The sequence below is a fragment of the Benincasa hispida genome, chromosome 11 (assembly GCF_027475165.1).
Source record: "Benincasa hispida cultivar pf3 chromosome 11, pf3_genome.v1.1, whole genome shotgun sequence".
Taxonomy (NCBI): domain Eukaryota; kingdom Viridiplantae; phylum Streptophyta; class Magnoliopsida; order Cucurbitales; family Cucurbitaceae; genus Benincasa; species Benincasa hispida.
Window position 1 is genome coordinate 37,124,025 of NC_143488.1, and position 21,852 is coordinate 37,145,876.

Below are 21,852 nucleotides of genomic sequence, written 5' to 3' on the forward strand. Positions count from 1 at the left end.
AATGCGAACTACCAATGATCACAGCGAACGTCATGGAGATTACGACCAGCTCAAGCATAGAGGTAGCAATTGAATCGCGATAATGAGAAACCATTGTGTGGCAGTTGCAATCATCATCACTAGGGTAAATATCTTGTAGGTTACCACCAGTTGAGGATAATGGAGGAAGATATCCCAAAGACAGCTTTCAAATCGAGATATGGGTCTTATGAATTCATGGTAATGTCATTTGGCCTAATGAATGCACTAATAGAGTCTTCATGGAATTAATGAATCGAGTGTTGAAGAAGTTCCAAGAGAATTCCATAATCGTTTTCATTGATGATATACTAGTCTACTCCAAATCAGATGAGGAGCAGAAAAACATCTCAGGGCAGTTTTAACGAATCTAAGGGTGAACAAGTTGTATGTCAAGTTCTTGAAATGTGAATTTTGGCTTAAATAGGTTTTGTTCTTGGGGAACATGGTATCTAAGGATGGAGTACTAGTAGACTTAACGAAAGTAGAAGCAGTGACTAAATGGTCTCACTCGAACACTGAATGAAGGTATGCAGTTTCTTTGGTTTGGTAGGTTATTACAGACGATTCACACATGATTTCTTCAAAATAGAAATGCATCTATCCCAATTGACTCGGAAGGGTAATTCATTCACCTAGAATGGTGCTTGTGAGACAACTTTTTGGGAACTCAAATAGAGGTTAGTTTCGGCTCGACAAGAATAGGTGGTTTTGTAGTCTACAGTGATGCTTATAAGAAAGGTTTGGGTTGTGTGTTAATGCAACATGGCAAAGTAATAGCTTATGCTTCTCGACATCTGAACGATTATGAATGAAATTACTCGACCCATAATTTGAAGCTAGCAGTAGTAGTTTTTGCTAGGATGATTTCGAGACATTATCTATATGCCAAGAAGATCCAAATCTACACTAACCATAAGAGCTTGAAGTATCTCTTCACTCAAAAGAAACTAAACATGAATAACGAAGATGGCTTGAGTTAGTGAAGGATTACAATGTAGAGATTTTATACCACATGGGTAAGAAAAATGTGGTTGCAGATGCCCTTAATAGGAAGATAGCCCCTACTTTGACCTTGATTACAAACCAAGTCTGCATACAGATTAACATATAGCAGGTAGGAATAATAGTGCTAGTGAGAGAAATTGCCTCATAGTTAGCCCAAATGACAGTACAACCAACGTTGAGACAATGCATTATAGAATCCCAAAAGAAGGATCTCAACTTCAGTAACCTTTTCTACCAAGTAAAGGCAGGTCAGGGGGATGAATTCTCCCTATCCACATATGACGACCTTCTCTTTCGAGGGCGGTAGTGCATATCTGAGAATAAGCTCAAGAACGAGGTTTTGTCTGAGGCTTATAGCTCACATTTGTTATTGTACCCAAGTAGCACAAAGATGTACCAAGACCTGAAGTAGTACTATTGGTGGTGAGGTATGAAGAAGGATATAGGAGATTATGTTGGTACATGTTTGGTCCATCATCAAGTCAAAGCTCTGAGATAGAGACCAATAGGATTATTACAACCTTTAGATGTTCCTCAGTGGAAATGGGAAGAAATGGCTATGGACTTTATCGTAGGTTTGCCCAGAACAATCTATGGCTTTTTAGTGATCTAGGTGATTATTGACAGATTCACTAAGTCCACACACTTCCTTCTAGGAAGGTCTACTTATTTCATAAAGAAGTGGGCTAAATCATACATGGAGGAAATAGTTAGACTTCATGGGGTTCCTGTTAAAATTTTTTCGATCGTGACCCTCGTTTTACATCTAACTTTTGGAGCATTTTCGAGAGTGGTTTTGCATACCTGAGAATAAGCTCAAGAATGAGGTTTTGTCTGAGGCTCATAGCTCTCATTTTTTGTTGTACCTAAGCAGCACAAAGATGTACCAAGACTTGAAACAATACTATTGGTAACGAGGTATGAAGAGGAATATAGAAGATTATGTTGGTAAATGTTTGGTTTTCAGAAAGTCAAAGCTTTGTGACAAAGATCAATAGGATTATTACAACTTTTAGATGTTCCTCAGAGGAAATGGGTAGAAATGGCTATGGACTTTATCGTAGGTTTTCCCAGAATAGTCTGCGGCTTTTTAGTGTGATCTAGGTGACTATTGACAGATTCACTCAGTCCACACACTTCCTTCTAGGAAAGTCTACTTATTTAGTAAAGAACTGGGCTCAATCGTACATGGAGGAAATAGTTAGACTTCATGGGATTCCTATTAAGATTGTTTTGATCGTGGCCCCTGTTTTACATCTAACTTTCGGAGCAGTTTCTAGAGAGCTTTAGGCACTCAGTTGAATTTTAGCATTACATTGCATCCCCGAACTAATGGTCAAACAGAGAGGTTGAATCAAACATTAGAAGACATGTTGCGAGCCTATGCACTAGACCTTGCAGGTAGTTGGAACAACCACTTTCATCTAATGGAATTTGCTTATATCAATAGTTACTAGGCAACCATTGACGTGGTCCTGTTTGAGGCCCTTTATGGAAAGAGATATAGGTCTCCTATATACTAGGATGAAATAGGAAAATGTAAGTTGTTAGGGCCCGAGCTGATCCAAATCACTAATGAGGTAGTCCAGAAGATTAGGAAAAGTATGAAAATAGCTCAAAGTAGGCAGAAGAGCTACGCAAATACAAGGCGAAGGAACTTAGAATTTACAAGTGGTGACTTTGTGTTCTTAAAATTTGCACCATGAAAAATGTTCTAAGGTTTGGCAAGAAAAGAAAACTAAGTCCCAAGTTTATTGGCCCATTCAATATTTTAGAGAAAATTAGTCTTATAGCTTATTGTTTGGCCTTGCCACCATCTTTCTCGTCAGTTCATGTCAGAACCATGTATCTGTGTTGCGTTAATACATGTCAGATCCATCTCATGTGATTATCTTTGAACCCTTGGATTTGAATGAGAACTTAACTTATGGGAGAAGCCAGTTCATGTTATTACCAGAGAGTAAAAGACTCTTTGAAACCGTGAAATAACCCTTGTAAAAGTGCATTGGCAGAACCGTCAAACACAAGAAGAAACATGGGAAAGAGAAGAGAAGATGAAAACCAAACACCCAGAGCTTTTCGAGAGTTAGCAACTTTTGATGAAAATAGTTCTTAAAGGAGGGAACATTGTGACGTCCCAATGTATGTGACTGTATAACTTGACCCGGTGTGGGGTTACTAATATCTCTAAAAAATACCTACTTATCTCCACCTATATCATGTTAGTTCTTAGGAATTTAATGCTCCGTTGAATGTTTTGAGAAGAAAATGAGCAAAGGCAAAAATTAGGATGTTCCAGGTATAATTTGGATTGAAACGAGCACCTAATAGTAATCGAGAAGCAAAATTATGATTTTGCTCTTGAGGTTGGAGTAATGACGCTATGCACTACACTCGAAGGCAATAAGCATCAAAATCGTGCAGCATCGCGGCACTCCATAGATTGGTGAAAGATGAAGGTTGATGCACACATGTTTATTGAAACGCAGTAGTGCCCTGCAATACGTTACAACAAAGGTCATGAGTGCCACGGTGCTCTTTCTAAGCAGCATGGTGTTTGGGCTTCTTTTATGTATATTAGCTGCGTTTTTAGAGAAAAAAAGATGGAGAATATCAGAGAAAACCAACCCTCAACTCGTATTTTCTTTCTTTTTCATATTTTAGCTTAAGTTTTTCATATTTTTGCATTGTAACCATGGATTGGAAGCTTTTCCCACTCCTTTCTTTGTCTATCAAGATGTTTAGTGTTTTTTTTTTTTTTTTTTTTTTTTTTTTTTTTTATAGTTTTTTAGAGCAAATCCTAAGTAAATTTCTTGACAATTTTGTGTATTAAACTGAATGTATATTGGTTTATGCCTTCTTTGAATCTTGTTTCATTTAGATATATGTTTGTTGATTGATATTAAAAAGTGCATGTTTTTACCATCTATTTTAGTTTTTTTTAAAGTAAAAAGACACTTTTTTTCTGATATTTTGATCTTGAGATACCCTAAATTAGTTAAAATGAACTTTGAAGGGACTTAATGAGCATAAAATATGTTATTTTCTAATTTGATGCTAATCTGGAGAATTTTGGCAAGTTTTTTGCTGTTTCTGCAAATTTTCTAACCGCTGCGCCCGTGGCAGTAAAGTGATGTGGCTGCATCAAAAAGCCTAATTTTCTAAATTCACGCTCAATCGATTATGGTTGCTATTTTCTCGACCAAAGTTGTTATTCAACCCTTAAAATAATGAGTAAACATCCATACCATGATTTTAGTTCATTCGTCAACCAATTTGAGCCTATATGAAGGATGAGAAGCCTCCTCCTTCATCAACTAAATCTCCATCACTGAACTCATCACCATTTACCACAATTTCTGCCATATTCCAGCCCTTTGGGTTTCTTCTTAGTGTTTCAAGTTAGTTGTCTCAAGAACGGAAGTTCTTGTGAGGTGTAACGACTCTAAGATATCTCATCCTACAGAAGTGCGTGTTGAGGTACGATTTCACCTTGAAAAAGAGGAAATCATCCTAGGAAAAGACTTGAAGCTTGAGAATTTATCCCAAGTTATTTGAGTTGTATTTTTCTAGAATTTATTGTTAATTTATTTCTTGTAATTTTCTCTTTTCTTTATTTACCCATTGAACATCATCTTGTAGCCAGGATTTCTAATTTAATGAAATTCATTCTTTTATCCTTAGTCATGAGCTAAATTCTCTAAGGGGTACAGTTATGTAAATACCTTAGGGTTTTATGGCTTAAGCAATGCTTATGTTTCATACCTCTTTGACTTATGCATTTTCTTTGTTGTGTTTATGGAAAATTATTGTAAAGTTAAATTGATCACTTAATGTAGCAATCTAGTGGAGTCTTAATGTTGAGAAGGTCAAGATACAATATGATGTCACAAAGGAATATAGGACCAAGAAATTAGGCATAGGAGGGTCACGTCACCTTAGGATTAAGGGACATCTTAAGGTAAACAAACCAATCTTTAACTAATATAAGATTTAGCTACCCATGGGAATATTAGATAGTAGCTGTTTAGAACTCCTAAAGGAACTTGACATAAGACCGAATAGGTGTAGATTTCTCTCTATTCATATTTCATTAACTTGGTATGATGCAGTCGCATCACTTACAGTATAAAACCTGAAAGGTTGGAAAATAACTCATCCCTGTTCAGCATTCTTGTTTATTGCTTACCTCTTGGTTTGCATTGAAAAACTATTTCTTAGAAAATTTGGATTTCATAAATAGTCTCGTGGAATTTGACTCTTGAAATACTTCAAGATTTATTACTTCATTGACAGTATATGTTTGCAGTTAGACCATATTTATTCTCAACTCCATCACTCATACATATTTGGTCGATCATTTACGTGTGGATTGATGCCCCTATCATGAACGTAACACGAAGCCAATAGATTTAGGGGCATGTAGTTTAATTAGAGCTTAAGCTTTAGTTAATATTTAGGATGTTTGCTTGGTTTAATTGAATGATTTGGCTGCCATTGTGTCGATGAGTTTGGTTAGATCAAGTAATCGCTATACATGCATAGATCATTCTATCCTAGGTGTTACAGAAAGAACTGAAGACAAGAAACTAAGTTGCAGGCAATTGAAACGTTGTCGTCTTCTTTCTGTTATGTTATTGTAACCATCAGAGCTTCTTCGTTGACCATGAGCGCCTGTGTATAAAAGAAAAATGAATGAAAGAAGAACAAGAGAAAAAGAAAGAGAGCAAGGCATTCATTATATAATAACTTTGAAAAAGAAGTAATAAAAGAGACCCTTCTGATTTGCACAGTGGACATAGGCCTTTGACCGAACCAGTTAAACATTTGTGTTCTTTCTTTCTTACTCTATGATCATTTAGCATTTAGTTAAGTATCATTTACACGATCGCTTAGTTCCTATCGCATCGTGTACACGATCGTTTAGCTCCGCATCGCATCGTCTATACGATCGTCTAGCTCTTCAGCTATCGTCTATATGATCGTTTAGCTCTAATCAACTGTCATCTTACACGATCGTCTAACACTTCGTTCTATCGTTTACATAATTGAACTATCGTCTAGTTCATTGGAGATTCGTCTACACGATTGAGCTGCCATCAGGTAAATGGCAGAAGAGTTTTCAAGCCTTAAGCATACAACCTCCCTTGAGTCTTGAAGTGTACTTAACCATTAATGCTGAGTAATTTTTTATTGCAAACAAAAAGATCATAGTCATCTAGGACAATAATTGGCATTAAAGATTAGTGAACAGTTCAAGACAGATTTGAATTCTTGCATACTTCGAATCATATATGTCAATCTTGAAGATCAAGAATGGAAACAACCAGACATGAAATCGAGAAGTTTGATGGAAAGACAGATTTTGAACTATGGAAAGCGAAGATTAAGGCAGTCTTGGGACAGCAGAAGGCACTACTGGCCATTACAGACCCTGTAAAATACCCTGAAACACTCACTGATGTAAAAAAGAGATAATCATGGTAAATGTTTATGAAACTATTGTCTTGAATGTCACAGATAGTGTTTTAAGGCAAATTGTTGACCAGCCTACTGCTTATGCCCTCTGGAACAAACTGAATGAAATTTATCTCAACAAAGACCTACCTAACAAAGCTTACTTGAAGGAAAGATTTTTCACATATAAGATGGACGCTGCAAAGTCCTTAATTGATAATTTGAATGAGTTCAAGAGACTATCTTCAGAATTCAGATCAATAGAAGACAATATTGGGGAAGAAAATGAGGCTTTCATATTACTTAACTCTCTACCAGAATCTTTTAAAGATGTCAAGACAGCCATGAAGTACGGTAGAGAAAGAATAACAACAGAAACAATCATATCAGCAGAAAGAGTCAGAGAACTAGTTACAAATGAGCAAGAAAGATCAGCAAGGAGGTGAAAACTTGTTTTCAAAGGGGAAAACAAAGAACAATGGGAAGGGAAAGCAGAATGGTGGTGACAAGTCCAAGATTAAGTGTCATTTTTTCCACAAAATGGGACACGTGAAGAAGAACTGCTATGCCTTCGAAGAAAAAGCTAAACTAATAGAACAAGGGTGGAAAACAGATCGAGGCTGCTGTAGGGGAGAATTCCCTTGTGTATTCAGATGCCTTAGCTGCAACTGAAGAGTGTGGAGAGCAGAATACTATGGAGACTCAAGACTGGGTGATAGATTCTGGTTGTTCAGTCCATATGACACCATCTAAAGGATGGTTTTGTACCTACAAGAAGGGGAATGGAGGGCTGATCTACATGAAAAATAACAATACCAGCAGAGCTGTTGGAATAGGGTCTGTATCCTTGAAGATGCAAGATGGTTCAGTGAAGTTGATTAGAAATGTGAGGCATGTTCCTACATTGAAGAGAAATCTTCTATCATTAGGGATGTTTGATGCTATTAGCTGTGAGTATAGAGGTGTTGGAGACGCCTTTGAAATAATTAAAGACTCAAAAGTAGTATTTGTGGAAACCAAAGTGAATGGGTTGTATGTCATTAAAGATGTGAAAATAGCACATTCGGCTTTGATGGAAACTGATGAAGAACCCACAGGAGATGAGCTAAGGCATAACAGGCTTTCTCATATCAGTGTGAGAAGGCTACAAGTACTCTCATAACAAGGGATTCTTCCTAAGGGTGTTGAAGACAGCTTAAAATTTTGTGAACATTGCACACTAGGCAAGACAATAAGGCAAGGCTTCCCTAAAGAACAACACACTTCCAAAAAAGATACTTGAATATGTGCATTCAAACTTATGGGGGCCAACTCACTCTCCATCTCTAAGTGGAGCAAGGTACTTTCTTTCCTTTGTAAATGATTACTCAAGGAAGAGTTAGGCTTACTTTCTAAAAACCAAAGATGAAGTGTTTAGTAGATTTAAAGAATGGAAGACCTTGATTGAAAAGCAAACTTTTAAACATATTAAACACTTGAGAGCTGACAATGGTTTAGAGTTTTGTAGAGAGGAATTCAACTTTCTTTGCAGAGAGAATGGCATTGTGAGGCACAAAACAGTGAGGTATACACCTCAACAAAATGAAGTTCCTGAAAGATTAAACAGAATAGTCCTTGAGAGGGTTAGATATCAGTTGTCCAATGCACTTTTACCTGAGAATTATTGGGTTGAAGTTGTTTCCTACACAATATACACTCTAAATAGGTGCTCAAATCAATCCATAGAGCTGAAAACACAGGAAGAAATGTGGACAGGACAGCCATTAGAGCTGGAACACTTGAAGGTGTTTGGATATGTAGGCAATGTGCATCAAAGCCAAGGTAAGTTGAAACCTAGGGCTGTCAAATGCATGTTTTTAGGCTTTACACCGAGAGTGAAGGGTTATAGGCTATGGTATCCTGTTGAAAAGATATGTGTAAACAGTAGAGATGTGGTATTCAGAGAGAACGAGATGTTTATGATGTCTGAATAACCAACTACATCTATGTCAAAAACAAGTAGCACAAGGTTTGAGGTGGAGCCTTAAAATGATCATGGAGCTTCTACTTCCTCTCAAAATCTAGAAGTTGAAAGTGATGACACTGCTGAAACTAGTGAACATGTATCAAGTGAACAGGTAGAGACATATGGAGACTTACAGAATTATTCCTTAGCAAGAGACATAACTAGAATAACCATTGTGCCAGCTAAATATCAAGAATCTGACTTTGCTAGTGTTGTTTTAAGTGCTGCCATTTCATTGAGCAACAATGAACCCACCAGCTTTGAGGAAGCAACAAACAGCCCTGATGCTAGACAGTGGATTGAGGCAATGAATGATGAAATGAAGTCCCTCAACCAAAATAATACCTGGAGACTAGTACCTTTGCCAAAAGGGTACAAACCTATTTCATGTAAGTGGATTTACAAGTTCAAAGAGGAAATTCTAAGGGTTCAAAAGTCTAGGTTCAAGGCAAGACTAGTTGCTAAGGGGTTCACACAAAAGGAAGGTATTGACTAAAGTAAGGTCTTTTCTCCAATGGTGAAACACACATCCGTTAGGCTACTCCTCTTCTTAGTTGTTCAAAAGGACTTGGAGTTAGACCAATTGGATGTGATGATAGCCTTTCTACATGGATTGTTGAACGAGACTATTTACATTAAGCAAGCTCAAGGGTATGTGAAAAAAGGAGAAGAAGACTTGGTGTATCTTCTAAATAAGTATATCAAGGCCTCAAGCAGTCACAAAGATGTTGGTATGAGAGGTTTGATGAAGTAATCTCCAAAATGGGATTCAAGAGAAGCTCTTATGATTGGTGTGTATACAAACACTAGTAGTTTCAAGGAACTATTTATCTACTTCTTTATGTAGATGACATATTGCTAGCCAGGAGTTCCAAAGAAAAGTTAGGGCAAGTTAAGATGCTCCTAAAGAAAGAGTTTGATATGAAAGACTTAGGGGAATCTAGAAGAATTCTAGGCAGTGAGATTGAAAGAAAAAGAAGAAATAGTAGATTGTATGTGAGTCAATGAGAATATTGTGCAAAAATATTGGAGAGGCTCAAAATGGAAGGAGCTAAACCAGTTGGCACTCCACTTGCACCGCATTTCAAGCTCTCAGCTACAAACAGTCTAAAAAGTTCAGATAAAGATCACATAAACCATATGAAAGTTGTTCCTTATTCCCAAGCAGTGGGATATCTGATGTACCTAATGACTTCAACCAGACCAGATGTCACACCCCGCCCCAGATCACCCTCTTAGCCTAGAGAAGGGCGTGACTGCAGAAGTTATCAACCCTTAGACTGACACTTACTACCTAAAAACTCTTACGGAATAACTCTGATACCACATACAAATTATATGCAACGGGGCGGCTGTAAGCCCATAATTTATTAACTTAGAAACTTAATATGTTTGGAGTATTTACAACATTAGATTTACAAGTCCCAAAACCCACAAACTCTAGTCCCTATATGAACAATAGCAACATGTGTACAATATTAACTGTAGCCACCTAGCAAACGGTTACAAGTCTTTTCGTCCTTTAGTGGCGAAGCAGATACTGAGCTATCTTCAGAGGATTTGACCGCTACTTGTGGGGAGGGGGGGGGACAAAATATTTGAAAACGGGGTGAGCTTACGCCCAGTGAGTGACCGAAAAAACATAGTAAATTTTCATGCATAATTTCAGAAAATAGTTTTATCTGAAATATAAACTTTTACAGCATAAATATTTTCCAAGCGTAAATTATATAAAGTTGTTTTAAACATAAAATAGTAAAATCATTTCTTAAATCAAAGAACTATATAACTGGTAAAATAATCCCAACACCAACTACTAGTCCAAAGAGAACCCTTTTGCTTAATCTCTAACTTTATTCACCTGTGGCCACATTAGGTACTACTACTCAAATACCTTCTCCTTGTACTTCAGTATCGAGCTACTAGGATACCTTCTCCAATGTACTTCAGTATCCCGCTGGCTTGGTACCTTCTCAAACGTACTTCAGTACCAATAGATACCTTCTTCTTGTACTTCAGTATCTAGTTGGGTGGATGCCTTTTCCTTGTACTTCAGCATCGTATTTTACCAAAATTATTTATAAACAACTTATCTCTTTAAAGCATGTACAGTATAACACATATACAACATGGCTTTAAAGATGGTAACGCATGTTGGATAAAATCAACATATATAAATAGTTTTTCAACAATAGGTATGCGTTCACAACACAATTCAGATCTTGCTTGGCACTTTATAAAACTAGTAGGCATGAGAATTATTTTTGCAAACATGCTTTCTATAAAATGTTTGTAATCAAAACAGCTTAAAAACATTTTAGCCACTCACCTCGAAATCTTAGGAACTTTTCACTCTAGTAGCTCTTGGGGTCCCTTTTTCACCCCTAGAATCCATATTCAACTTAAAACTTAGATTACTCATAGTTCCAAACCTTCTTTGGAAGTACTTCCTTCTACAAACTTATTCTAAAATGTCTTAGGAATCTTACCCTAAACTTTCAGCTCAGAATTTCTCATGGTTTGGCCGCAATCTCAAAATCATCAAGACTGGCCCAAACTGATTTGACAGTCTAACCCTTCTGCATTCTTCTCAACCTCCAGCCCGGTTCCTTTGAGCCTTATCCTCCAGCAGCCATACTCTGAAAGACTTCTAGAGCTTTCAGATGGCTTTGAAATCACTCCAAACACACGAGTATGTTGGAAGATCTCCTTGTCTAAAGTTGACATATTCCTTTGAACCCTCACTTTTCTCTACGAAATTTATGATTTTTGTGTGATTTGAAAATGAAATCCCAACTCCCTATTTATAGTCGTTCAAATTGCTCGTGGGATTGACAGCACCTACTTGGCTGCATGGCCAAATCTTTAATCCTCCCTTTATCAACGTAAGCTGACTTCACCTTGGTTTAATGTGTTCTTCCCAAACGCATCCAACACAATTTCTTAGGGTTTAAGAATTTCTCTTAATTTGACACCTAGATTTTAATTGACGTTTGTCCTAACGTCTTCAAGCTTTGTTTGTATTCAAATTACGGTTTTTAAATGCATAATCCACCCCAACGCATCCAAATACATCGCCCAGAAGCTTGCTCGGTCGTTCAATGCATAAGCGAGGCATGGGTGTGACGTTCAAATGCAGCACCGGACAAGGCGTGGTTGACGCACAGGCTGCTCTCGTTCTCTCCACTCTCGCTCTCTCCCACTGTCTCGCTAGTCTCGCTCTCTTCCACTTTCTCGCTAGTCTCGCTCTCTCTCACTTTCTCGCTCAAAATCTCGCTCTCTTCACTCTCGCTCTCTACAACTTTCTAGCTCAAAATCTCGCTCTCTCTACTCTCGCTCTCTCTTACTTTCTCGCTGGTATCGTTCTCTCCCATCTTCTATCCAATCTCGCTCTCTCCCATTTCCTCTCCAATCTCGCTGGTCTCGATCTTAATGATCTCTCTCTCAACGATCTCGCTGATCTCACTCTCAACGATCTCGCTCTTAGCTACTGCAAATTGTTTGTCTCCATGCAACTTCTACACGTTTTTTTCTAGATTTTCCCCAAAATAATTTCCCATATTTTTCTCAGTTCTTCAATCCTTTCTTCAGCCATAACGCATTTCATATAACTTCTCTATACTTAGCCGGAATTTTCCAAACTCAATGTCCATATTTTTCTTTTCAAATCCCCATTCCTTCTTCACCATTCCACACTAACTTTCTCATCAACCTACTTATTATACAAATTTCATTATAATTTTATCAATTAAAGCTCGACTTAAATTATTCAAGGAAAATCTACTTAACACTTAGTAATTTCCTTCCCCTTAACTTAGGATTTAACTTTCACTTAGTCAATTCCTTTTATCACTTGCTTAAGTAAGGAAAATAGAAATTCGGGTTTCACATTTACTTCCCCCTTAAGAAAATTTCGTCCTAGAAATTTACTCGAACTAACTCTGGTTTAAGGTTTCACAACAACCACTGTTGTAACCTTTCATAGTTTTGTCTATTGCCATGCTTCCACTGCGCTACTCTGATATCAATTCCTTAGTTTATCCAATGATACCTCACCTAGCTATCTCTAAGCTAGACGTTGAACCAAACTATCTACCACATAACAATTCTATCTCAAACTTTAAATGAGAATAACTCAAATTCATACTTGCCTCCCTTGGTAGATCTTTAGGTATGCATATTCTACCTTCTTTTAATAGCACTTTATCAGCTCCTAATTGGTAATCCGTCCTCAATCCTTTATCCACTTCTTCAGCTAACTTCTGAAGATCAAAATCCTTTAACTGTTCACGTAGAATGTCTTCTACGAGCGTAGGACGTACTTGAAATGAAGCTAGTAACCCTCCTGTTTGACCGACTGATAATGCTGCCCTAGCATTATACAACTCATAGATCAATCTACCCTTCATTGAATTAATACTAGCTCTAGCTGATCCAGTTTTTTGACTTAAGGCATCAGCTACCACATTTGCTTTACCTGGGTGATAGTCAATTGTATAGTTATAATCTTTAATCAATTCAAGCCATCTTCTCTATCTCAAGTTTAGTTTCTTTTGATCAAAGATATGCTTTAGACTCTTATGGTCTGTAAATATATGACATCGCTTACCAAAAAGGTAATGTCTCCACCATTTTAGAGCTAACATAACTGCTGCTAATTCTAAGTCGTGTGTAGAATAATTACATTCATGCTTCTTTAACTGTCGCGAAGCATAGGCTACTACTTTTCCCTCCTGCATCAACATACATCCTAATCCTTGTCGGGATGCATCATAATAAACTTCAAACCCCTTACCTAGTGTAGGTAGAGTTAATACTGGTGTTGATACTAACCTTTGTTTCAACACTTGGAAACTATGCTCGCATTCTGGCGACCATTCGAACTTCGCATCTTTTCTGGTCAGGTTTGTCAATGGAAGGGCTATCTTAGAGAAACCCTCCACGAATCTCCTATAATAACTTACTAAACCCAGAAAACTGCGTACTTCGGTTACATTAAGGGGTCGTTCCCAATTAACTACTGCTTCTATCTTTTGGGAATCAACACTAACTCCGTCAGCTGAAACTATATGACCAAGAAATATGACTTGATTTAACCAAAAATCACACTTACTAAATTTGGCATATAACTTCTTTTCTCTTAAAGTTTGTAATACCATCCTCAGATGTTCTTTGTGTTTTTCCGCACTACTGGAATATACTAGTATGTCATCTATGAATACTATCACAAACTGATCCAGATAAGAATGGAATATCCTATTCATCAAATCCATAAATATCGCAGGAGCATTTGTCAATCCAAACGGCAATACTAGGAACTCAAAATGTCCATATATAGTTCTGAATGCAGTTTTAGGAACATCTGTGTCTTTCACCTTCAACTAGTGATAGCCTGACCTCAAATCTATCTTAGAGAACACCGTTACTCCCTTTAACTGATCGAAGAGATCATCTATACGAGGCAATGGGTACTTATTCTTAATGGTCACCTTATTCAGCTGTCTATAGTCTATGCATAATCTAAGAGTACCGTCTTTCTTCTTAACAAACAAGACTGGCGCTCCCCAAGGTGATACACTGGGTCGAATGTACCCCTTATCCACAAGTTCCTGTAATTGAACTTTTAACTCTTTCAACTCCGTTGGGGCCATCCTATATGGTGCTTGGGATATAGGTGCAGTACCAGGAATTAACTCAATAGTAAACTCCACTTCCCTATCAGGCGGTAAGCCTAGTAATTCTTCAGGGAATACATCTAAGAATTCTTGTACTACAGGTACATCCTCAGGTTTTAGTTTCTTATCTTAGGAAACTACTACAGATGCTAAATAAGCTTCACATCCTTTACTCAACATTTTCCTAACTTTTACCGCTGATATTAAACTTCCTGGGAGTATTCTTTTACTTCCTACCAGAGTTATTTCTTTTTTACCGGGTTTCTTAAACACTATTTCTCTTCTAAAGCAATCCATAGTGGAATAGTGTTCACTTAGGAATTCCATACCTAAGATAACATCAAATTCTAGTAATTCTAATGGAATCAAGTCGACCCAAAAACTTTGGTCTCCAAGAATTACTTCACAATTCCTATAATACTCATGTACCACTAGAGTATCTCCTACAGGCATAGAGATAAATAATTCCTCATCCATACATTCAGGTATTTTATCTGTATGTAATGCACACATACTAGATATGAATAAGTGTGTAGTACCAGGATCAAATAATGCATAAGCGGATTGATTACATAAAGTTATCGTACCAGTTATGACATTTGGAGCTTTTTCCGCTTCCCGGTGTGTCATGGCATATACTCTACCCTACTGCTACTACGGTGGTCGTCCAATTACCCCCTTCTTCTTAGCCACATCGAATCCTTCTCCCCTAGTCCCAGTCGTTCTAGGTTGGTTCCCCGTCTGTGTTACTTGTCTTTGTTCATTTTGTGTTCCACAACTTAGCAGAAGACAATCTCTTCTGAAATGCCCAGTTTGTCCGCACTGGAAACACACATTCCTATTACCGTAGCATACGTCTGTATCAGGTTTACCACAGTTTACACACAGTGGTTTCCTCCTTGTATTAGCCATTGACTCACTAGCACGACCTGATACTGATCTACCACCTTGTTTAGCTACAGGTCTGGACTTCTTTCGACTCAAACTTTGTTGGCTCATGCCTCCAAAACTCCTTATCCCTAATTGTCTAGAGATCGAGGATCTAAATTTTTTACTTCTTATTTCTCCAGGCACTCTAAACTGTTCTTCTTCTGGTTGAAGTTCATCTTCCTTCGCTACACTCCGCTCTACTCGGATAGCGGTCTCAACTAACTGAGTGAAATTCACCTAATTAGATGTAGAGGTAACAGGTGTACGTATTTTTCTTCGTAGGCCACTCTCAAATCTCCTACACCTCTCCTTCTCTTCCGCGATGATCGGAAGGGCATACTGAGATAACTCAGTAAATTTTTGTTCATACTCAGCAACCGTCATCACTCCTTGAGTTAGCCTAAGGAACTCCTCCCTCTTCACATCTCTAAAAGAACTAGGGTAGTATTTATCCTCAAATACTCGTCTAAACTTAGACCAAGTCATAGTTTCTAAACTACCTCGTCTAGCCTCTATTACTTTCCACCACTTCTTAGCCCCTTTTTGTAGCAAGAATGTCGCTAACTCGACCTTACAGTCCTCAGGGCATCTCATAACTTTAAAACACTTCTCATTCCAATCCAATCAGATCTCAACATCAAATGGATCTGTGGTTCCATCGAACGTCGTGGCTTCTAAAGCTTTCAGCCTCTCGACGCCAAACTTCTTTTCTGGAACGTTTTGAATCGATCCTACACTCGCCGCTAATCTTTGAGTGATTCTATCAAATACTCGATCCTCCATCTAGGGTTCTACATCTACTTTTGGTGTACTAGACTCGTTTTCAGAAGTTGCCTCCTATTCTACTAAGTCTCTAACTCTTTTCCCCTTCGGATCTGGGTTTGACGAGACCTCAAGACCTTCACTGGTAGGGTCAATATTCCTCTTCTCAGTCTGCTTGCTCAATCTGCCTCTTTTCCTCAGCATCTTTGCCTAATTATTAGGTACACATGTTAGGGACTTATCTATGGGACTTAATCTAATGCATGAACTCTCTCTTTCACCGAAAGTCTTATGTTTTAGTACTAAGCTAGCTTAAATCTTTCCCAAACTTATGTATAACCCATCCTTTAATACCAAGTTGGTATCAACTAATTCCTCAGTTTTTCCAAAAACTTATGCTCTGATACCAAACTGTCACACCCCGCCTCAGATCACCCTCTTAGCCTAGAGAAGGGCGTAACTGCAGCAGTTATCAACCCTTAGGCTGACACTTACTGCCTAAAAATATGTTGCGGAATAACTCTGATACCACATACAAATTATATGCAACGGGACAGCTGTAGGCCCACAATTTATTAACTTAGAAACTTAATATTTAGAGTATTTACAACATTAGATTTACAAGTCCCAAAACCCACAAACCCTAGTCTCTATATGAACAATAGCAACATGTGTACAATATTACCTGTAACCACCTAGCAAACGGTTACAAGTCTTTTGGTCCTTTAGTGGCGAAGAATATACTGAGTTATCTTTAGATGATTTGACCGCTACCTATGGGGGAGGGGGAAAACAACACATTTGAAAATGGGGTGAGCTTACGCCCAGTGAGTGACGGAGAAAACATAGTAAATTTTCATACATGATTTCAGAAGATAGTTTTATCTGAAATATAAACTTTTACAGCATAAATATTTTCCAAGCGTAAATTATATAAAGTTGTTTTAAACATAAAACAGTAAAATCATTTCTCAAATCAAAGTACTGTATAACTGGTAAAATAATCCCAACACCAACTACTAGTCCAGAGAGAACCCTTTTGCTCAATCTTTAACTTTATTCACCTGTGGCCACATTAGGTACTACTGCTCAAATACCTTCTCCTTGTACTTCAGTATTGAGCTACTAGGATACCTTCTCCAACGTACTTTAGTATCCCGCTAGCTTGGTACCTTCTCAAACGTACTTCAGTACCAATAGATACCTTCTCCTTGTACTTCAGTATCTAGTTGGGTAGATGTCTTCTCCTTGTACTTCGGCATCGCATTTTACCAAAATTATTTATAAACAACTTTTCTCTTTAAAGCATGTACAGTATAACACATATACAACATGACTTTAAAGATGGTAACGCATGCTGGATAAAATCAACATATGTAAATAGTTTTTCAACAATAGGCATGCGTTCACAACACAATTCAAATCTTGCTTGGAAACCACTTTATAAAACTAGTAGGCATGAGAATTATTTTCGCAAATATGCTTTCTATAAAATGTTTGTAATAAAAAAAGCTTAAAAACATTTTAGTTCGAAAACATTTTAGCCACTCACCTCGAACTCTTAGGAACTTTTCACTCTAGTAGCTCCTCGGGTTCCTTTTTCACCCCTAGAATCCAGATTCAACTTACAACTTAGATTACTCATAGTTTAAAATCTTATTTGGAAGTACTTCCTTCTACAAACTTATTTTAAACTGTCTTAGGAATCTTACCCTAAACTTTCAGCTCAGAATTTCTCGTGGTTTGGCCGCAATCTCAAAATCTTCAAGACCGGCCCAGACTGATTCGACAGTCTGACCCTTCTGCATTCTTCTCAACCTCCAGCCCCGTTCCTTTGAGCCTTTTCCTCCAGCAGTCCTACTCTGAAACCTAGACTTCTAGAGCTTTCAGATGGCTTTAGAATCACTCCAAACGCACGAGTAGATTGGAAGATCTCCTCGTCCAAATTTGACACATTCCTCTGAACCCTCACTTTTCTCTACGAAATTTATGAGTTTTGTGTGATTTGAAAATTAAATCCCAACTCCGTATTTATAGGCATTCAAATTGCTCGTGGGATTGATAACACCTACTTGGCTTCATGGCCAAATGTTTAATCCTCCCTTTATCAACGTAAGATGACTTCACTTTGGTTCAATGTGTTCTTCCCAAACGCATCGAACACAATTTCTTAGGGTTTAAGAATTTCTCTTAATCAGACACCTAAATTTTAATTGACGTTTGTCCTTACATCTTCAAGCTTTTTTTGTATTCAAATAGGGTTTTTAAATGCATAATCCACCCCAACGCGTCCAAATACATCGCTCAGAAGCTTGCTCGGCCGTTCAATGCATAGGCGAGTCATGGGTGTGACGTTCGAATGCAGCACCGGACGAGGCATGGCTAACGCACAGGCTGCTCTCGCTCTCTCCCACTGTCTCGCTAGTCTCGCTCTCTCCACTCTCACTCTCTCCCACTTTCTCGCTCAAAATCTCGCTCTCTCCAACTTTCTAGCTCAAAATCTCGCTCTTTCTACTCTCGCTCTCTCATACTTTCTCGTTGGTCTCACTCTCTCCCATCTTCTATCCAATCTCGCTCTCTTCCATTTTCTCTCCAATCTCGCTGGTCTCGATCTCAATGATCTCGCTCTCAACGATCTCGCTGATCTCACTCTCAACGATCTCGTTCTTAGCTACTGCGAATTGCTTGTCTCCGTACAACTTCTACACCATTTTTTCCAGATTTTCCCCAAAATAATTTCTCATATTTTTCTCAGTTCTCCAATCCTTTCTTCAGCCATAACGCATTTCACATAACTTCTCTATACTTAGCCGAAATTTCCCAAACTCAATGTCCATATTTTTCTTTTTAAATCCCCATTCCTTCTTCACCATTCCACACTAACTTTCTCATCAACCTACTTATTATACAAATTTCATTACAATTTTACCAATTAAAGCTCGACTTAAATTATTCAAGGAAAATCTACTTAACACTTAGTAATTTCCTTCCCCTTAACTTAATATTTAACTTTCACTTAGTCAATTCCTTTTATCACTTGCTTAAGTAAGGAAAATAGAAATTCGGGTTTCACACCAGATCTGTCCTATGCTACAAGTATGGTCAGTAGGTACATGGAAAACCCTGGTAAACGACATTGAGAAGAAGTCAAATGGATATTGTGGTATCTATGTTCATCAAAGGAAGCAAGGGTCTTATATAGACAGAATAAGCCTTCCAATGATGAAATGTATGGCTATGTTGATATAGATTATGCAGGAGATTTAGATAGAAAGCGCTCATTGTCTGGCTATGTTTTCCTATGGGGAAACAATTTGATATGTTGGAAGGCTAGTTTGTAGTCTGTTGTGGCCCTTTCCACAACAGAGGCTGAGTTTATAACACTATTTGAGGCTGTGAAAGAAGGTTTGTGGCTAAAAGGTTTACTAAACGATTTCGGCATTATACAAACAAAGGTTAGAATATATTGTGACAACCAAAACACAATCTACCTATCTAAAAACCAACAGTTTCAAAGCAGAACCAAGCACATTGATAATAAGTATCATTTTAACAGACAAGAGATTGAGAAAGAGGAAGTTGAGGTAGTAAAGATACATACCTCAGACAATGTTGCTGATATGCTGACCAAAACAGTTCCACTAAGCAAGCTTGGTCGATGCTTGGACCTTTTCGGGTTCGAGTTACCTGAAAAAGGTTAGCTCAAGTTAGCTTAACAAGCAAAGAGGGAAAGGTACTTTAAATGCTTACAAAGGTGGAGATTGTTACAAAAAGAACCAAAGACAAGAAACAAAGTTGCAGGCAGTTGAAACGTTGACGTCTTCTTTCTGTTATGTTGTTGTAACCACCAGAGCTTATTTGTTTACCATGAATGCCTGTGTATAAAAGAAAAACAAATGAGAGAAGAACAAGAGAAAATGATTGAGAGCAAGGCATTCATTCTGTAATAACTTTGAAGAAGAAGTAATAAAAGAGGCCCTCCTGATTTGAACAGTGGACATAGGGCTTTGGCCAAACCACTTAAATATTTGTGTTCTTTCTTTCTTACTCTACGATCGTTTAACATTTACTTAAGTATCGTTTACATGATCGCTTAGTTCCTACCACATCATGTATACGATCGTTTAGCTTCGCATCACATTCTCTATACGATCGTCTAGCTCTTCAGCGGTTGTCTATACGATTGTTTATCTCTAATCAACTGTCGTCTACACAATCGTCTAGCGCTTCGTTCTACCGTTTATATAATTGAACTATCATCTAGTTCTTTGAAGCTTCATCTACACGATTGAGCTGCCATAAGGTAAATGATATAAGAGTTTTCAAACCTTAAGCATACAGCCTCCCCTGAGTCTTGAAGTGTACTTAACCACTAATGCTGAGTAATTTCTGATTGCAAACAAGAAGATCATTGTCATCTGGGATAACCCTAGTTTACTTTTACCCGCTACTTTTACATTCCTGCACTTAATCACTATCCACACCAAACCCCCCTCCTTCATTTACTGCTCTAATTACTTAACTGACTTAGTTTTGAGATGGAATCTCATACTATCAAATATGGTATCAGAGCATATCATCTAACAACCTATAAAATTTGCAAGAGATGTTTGCAACGAAGAATCTAGGAAATGTAATGCACCTCAAGACAAAATTACAAATTATGCACAAAGGAGGTTTATCTATTTCATTTGAGGATCAAATTTACATATACTCTCCAGACTGAGAAGTGAATATGATTTTGTGGTTTCTATAATTATCTCATAAAAGAAATCATTTGATCTTCAACAAATCACTTCTCTTCTTCTTTCACAAGAAAGGCGTTTGGAAAAGGAGATAATAATTTCACACATATCCTATTTGCCATTTTGAATCTTGCTTTTTAAGATAATACTGAAAATAATAGTAGTGAGATGAATAGAAGTATGAATTTCGATGATAATAGAAACAAGAATTCGAAAGAAGGAAATAAAAAAATGAAACAAGAATAATCGTGTTCAATTTTAAATTTGTAGAAAGATGGGTCATGCTGCCAAGAAATGCTACTTCTGAGTTCCTGGACAATATTGAGGTCTAAAGAATTTGAATCACAACATATCCAGGAACTAGTTTTTACTCTTACAAAATAAATTTGTCCTATTTGTAACTGACTTGGTATGAACTATAAATACCAAAAATTGGATCGTATTACATAGAGAAAAACTACCTCATAAAAGAAAAATTGTACTTAACAATCTTCAAGAAAGAAAAGAGTCATTCCCATGGATGTAGGCATATCTTTGGCCGAACCACGTTACTTCTTGTGTGCTCTTCTTCTTTCCTTTCATTCTTCGTGTATGCGTGTAATCTTTCAACCTTCAAAATATCAAAACATCATTAGAAGATGAAGAAACCCTGGAAGAAGCTTAGAGAGAATCGTGACAGAAGAGAAAAAAATTTTTACCTACAGAATGAACTAAAATCCGAGATCCATCAATCTGATCAACTGAAGACATAATCTCCACCCTACACGTGTGAGCAGATTGCATAAAATTTGTAGCCTCTTCTCAGCCAAGTTCTTCACCTAATTCATCTATCTCGTAAGCCTCGGCTTCATCAACACTTTTGGGTCTTCTCTACAGATATCTTGGGCCTCAGTCATATTGTTTGGGCCTGAAAATTAAAGAGCTAGCCCAACAAAACTGGTATCAGAGCCAAGTTCATTAGGTTAGCTTTCCTTGGAGCATCAAGATATTCAAGAAAATAAATCTTGGTAATTCAAGACTAAAGTTTCATATGAAGAAATGGATAAATCTTGGTAATTCAAGACTAAAGTTTCATATCAAGAAATGGCTACGGCAAGAATTGAAATAGAAAAATTTGATGGAAATGGTGATTTTGGCTTATGGAAAGCCAAGATCAAGACTATTCTCGAACAACTAAAAGCTTACAAGGCCCTCTTGGATCCATCTACTCTGCCTTCGACAATTACAGCACAAGAAAAGGAAGATATGGAAC

At 37.5% G+C, this 21,852-nt stretch overlaps 1 long non-coding RNA gene across 1 annotated transcript; it reads right to left on the minus strand.

Annotated features, from left to right (window-relative positions):
• Positions 1-1,484: 1,484 nt before the first annotated feature.
• Positions 1,485-21,296, minus strand: LOC150032608 (uncharacterized). Its single transcript, XR_016524414.1, has 3 exons — positions 21,062-21,296; positions 19,457-19,542; positions 1,485-5,700 (listed from the first exon to the last, which is right to left on the minus strand). It is a non-coding gene; the product is annotated as an uncharacterized LOC150032608 (long non-coding RNA).
• Positions 21,297-21,852: the final 556 nt, after the last annotated feature.